A 3,673-nucleotide genomic window follows, 5' to 3' on the forward strand; every position below is an offset into this window, starting at 1 on the left:
TCTTCTCCTAATTCCAAGGCATTTCTGCCTCTATGCTAACCTACTCTCTAAAGATGAGACCCAAATTTTACTTCTCCGGTCTCTCACGTTAATTCACTCCCTATCATATTTTACTTGCTATTCCTATCTGATTTTCTGATGTGAGGTATATGTTCTCGCTAATATTGGTATTGTTGTGGCTACATTATGTAATAATCGTGCAGTGCCTCAAAATCACGGAAACTATATTATTTCCTTGAATAATTAATGATATATTTTACCTTGATTAGTGAGTTCAAACGTAAACAACCAGTTGATAGATCTCTTGATCAGAATGAAGAAAAAAGAAATTGAAGGCTCCCAAATTCTATAAATTTAAATACGGAAAATCGTCTAATAAATGGTTTATTTTTACCATCCGTTTACCTATTGGTCCGGAAATACATCTACCGATCATTGAAATATTTCATCTTTAATCACTCCACCAGAATATGTAAATGCAACAATATTTTGTTGTGAAAACATATTCTTAGCTAGGCTTGCTACAGAAAGTTAAGCCCGTGGGTGAAAATAGCAGCAAAAGCATTCATTCGAGTTTTGGACAAAGACAAGCCAATTTCTAAATCTTCATCTGAGTCTTTAGACTTGCTGAGGGACATCGATATGCCATCGCCATTGTCAATAGAAACGAACTCTAACTTTTCTGGTTTTCCCCAACCAAAATCAGCAGCATAAAAGTCGAGCTTCGGCGATCCAGCAACCGAAACTGTTCGATTCCAATTTGTGGTTTTCAATTCTTTTAAACACTCCCCATTTAGGATTGATTCATCATCCTTCATCTTTTTCTTAATGTTTTCTCGAATTAATTCTGCAGCAATTATAAAACCTTCTTTTCCAGCTACATTAGCATGACTTGTTTTTACAATGTACAGCACTATGCAATTTCCGAAGTAAGTTGGAGGAAGTGACGGATCAAGTCGTGCTCTGCAATCTCCAGCACATAGGAACAACTCCATTTCATTCTCGTCTATTTCTTTCCCTATTGCGGCCTCTGATTTTATCAAGTAAGTCCATACATAAGCACACGTTACTGTGAAAAATGTTACGTGAGTTAGGCTAGGTCGTTTTGAAAATATTAAGTTCTTTAGCTTTACTATGTCATCCCGTGCTACAATAAAAGTAGCTCGAATCTTATTAGGAGGAGTCACGATGTCACACATCTCAAGCTTATATTTCTTCATTTCATCCCATATAGACATCATTACTCCGTGAGGGTCTTTGATTACGGACCTATCATAATATGGAATGAACTCTTTAGCTAAGAATTGCTCATCTCTGCCGAATTTATTGAGCGAAGCCCATGCTTTTGTGAACCCTACAAAGCTAGCACCATCACCAACGACATGATGGTGAGTTGAACCAATGGATATGCCATGATTCGGAAAAAGTGTCACTTGAATGGCTAAATAGGGGCTAATTGGACCCCAGGTGCATCCTTAGGTTCCGCCAACTGCGGAATAAAGTGATAAAAATCCTTAATATTACGAGGATGGTTACCAACGAGATAATTGAAATCCATATCAGACTCAGAAAAAATAACAGATACAGAATCCCCGGTTAGATAACGCAATTCAGGGTAACCGCTCATATATATTGGACAAACAACATCGCCAGCTAGGGATATATAGTGTTTGAGAGTAAGGGAGAGAGAATCTTTAAGACTAGGAATAATGGTTTGGACGATGTGGTTTTGGAAATGGGGAACTTGTAGAACAGAATCCGCCGCATACGGTGGAAATTTAACCATTGAAAATCAAAATATGTAAGAGGAAGTTTGAGTTCAGCTGCACTGCCCGAAGATGGTGCAACTTGACATTGCTCAATCACTAAAGCCATTGAGTTTTTATTTAAGAGAGCATTCAAAAATGCTAAAGGCAAGAGTAATATATTGTAGAAGAAGAGTTGATGTATTAATTGTTCATAGTATGGCTATGTTAAAGAGGTTTTATTTAGACCCTATAAACAGTAGCATTATAGTTACGGATTCAATTGAAACCATAATTTTCGCGGTTGAATATAAATATACATGTAAGAATTTATTAAAATTATCAGAAAATTTTCATTAAATATAAATTTATTAAATATAATAAGTTCAATGCTAAAAATTTTAAGTGTTAGACCCGTACAATTTAATCTGACATCCGCCTCTGACTTACCGGAGGAATCACATGATCTACAAAAGGGGCCGGGTGCTATTTCAGAAAAAATAAACCACTAGTCCATGCCTTATAATGGGTTGATCGTGGGTGACCTTAGTTGGCTTTATCGAGTAAAGCCAGCTTATAAATCATGGTGCCTAATAAATTAATAGATATTACTGATCATTACTCCATCATCTTGTGTATATTGAAATTAAACTAATCAACATTATGGCAATTAAGAAATTACCATGTGCTACTGCTACCTACACCCATATTCAAATGGCTTAAATAATATAAACACCTAGTGCAAATAATTGTGTGCTGCATCCGATTATACATCACATGTAGGGGTGACAAATGAACGGGTAGGGTCGGATATAGGAGGGTAGAAAATATGTAATGTAAAAACGGATAATTTATCCGATCCGATCCATATTTAATATGGATAAAAAAGGGTTACAAATTTAAAACTTAAATTCATTAGCTAGTTATCCATTGGTATCCATTTTCTTAGTGGATAATATAGTTCTTATCCATATTTGACCCGTTTTAAAAAAAAATATTATCTAACCATTTTTAATGGATAATATGAGTGGAAGATTATTTCCGTTTAACCATTTCGATATCACTAATTACGTGTCATATGGATGTTGTATATAAACAGCTAGTGCAGGCAATCTTGCTGCGTCCAATTCAATATATATATTTATGAAAAATGTAGGAGGGGGGTAAATTATTCCAATTTTGTACATTAGTCGATTATTGTAAGAGTTAGTCATCTAACTACTATTTTCAGATCAGAATGGTTAAGTAAAACTGGAATATTAATTTGTTTTAAAATAAACTACACTAGGAATATTTTATATTGGTTCGACAAGCTCCTTACCTCCAGTTCCCTTAGGTTACGTGCAAACTATATCTGGAGCAGTTTGAGTTTTGTGTTTGAGTACAACTTTGGGTGATTTTCCTGGATCACTACCAAATACTTAGTTTTGACTCGCTCATCAATAATGATCCTTTTATTTTCACTTGTTCACCAAAGAATCGATTGCCCAAACAACTCTACGTTTCTTTTTTTCCTCTTTTCTTTGGCACATTGTTAAGTAAAAATTGTATGGGGCGCTCTATTTGGTCGTCCCTTTTTAATCTGTACCTGTTTTGTTTTTCTGTTTGCACCCGTACCCGTTTTTTTGTTAGAAGCGTTTTAAAAAGACGATTTTGCCGTTTTTTTTTAGTAAAAGACTACTTTCTCTCCAAGTATACGCCATATTGTCTATTGTCTCTATCTCTCTCCCTTTCTTCGCGTTTTTGATTTGTTCTTCTCTGAAATCAAATGATTTTCGTCGTTGCATTCTTCTTGATTTGCAACTGTTTGTTCCCCAACAACATTACGTATAATCAGAGGTACGATTTTAATGCTTGCTTTTGTGCATTGCATTAACTTTGTATGAGGTTTTATTTTACTATTATTTTTATAATTTAATTTCTGGATT

At 34.9% G+C, this 3,673-nt stretch overlaps 1 pseudogene; it reads right to left on the reverse strand.

Annotated features, from left to right (window-relative positions):
* Window positions 1-521: 521 nt before the first annotated feature.
* LOC107793037 (phenolic glucoside malonyltransferase 1-like) lies at window positions 522-1,875 on the reverse strand (annotated as a pseudogene).
* Window positions 1,876-3,673: the final 1,798 nt, after the last annotated feature.

This window comes from Nicotiana tabacum, chromosome 1 (genome assembly GCF_000715075.1).
Source record: "Nicotiana tabacum cultivar K326 chromosome 1, ASM71507v2, whole genome shotgun sequence".
Classification (NCBI taxonomy): domain Eukaryota; kingdom Viridiplantae; phylum Streptophyta; class Magnoliopsida; order Solanales; family Solanaceae; genus Nicotiana; species Nicotiana tabacum.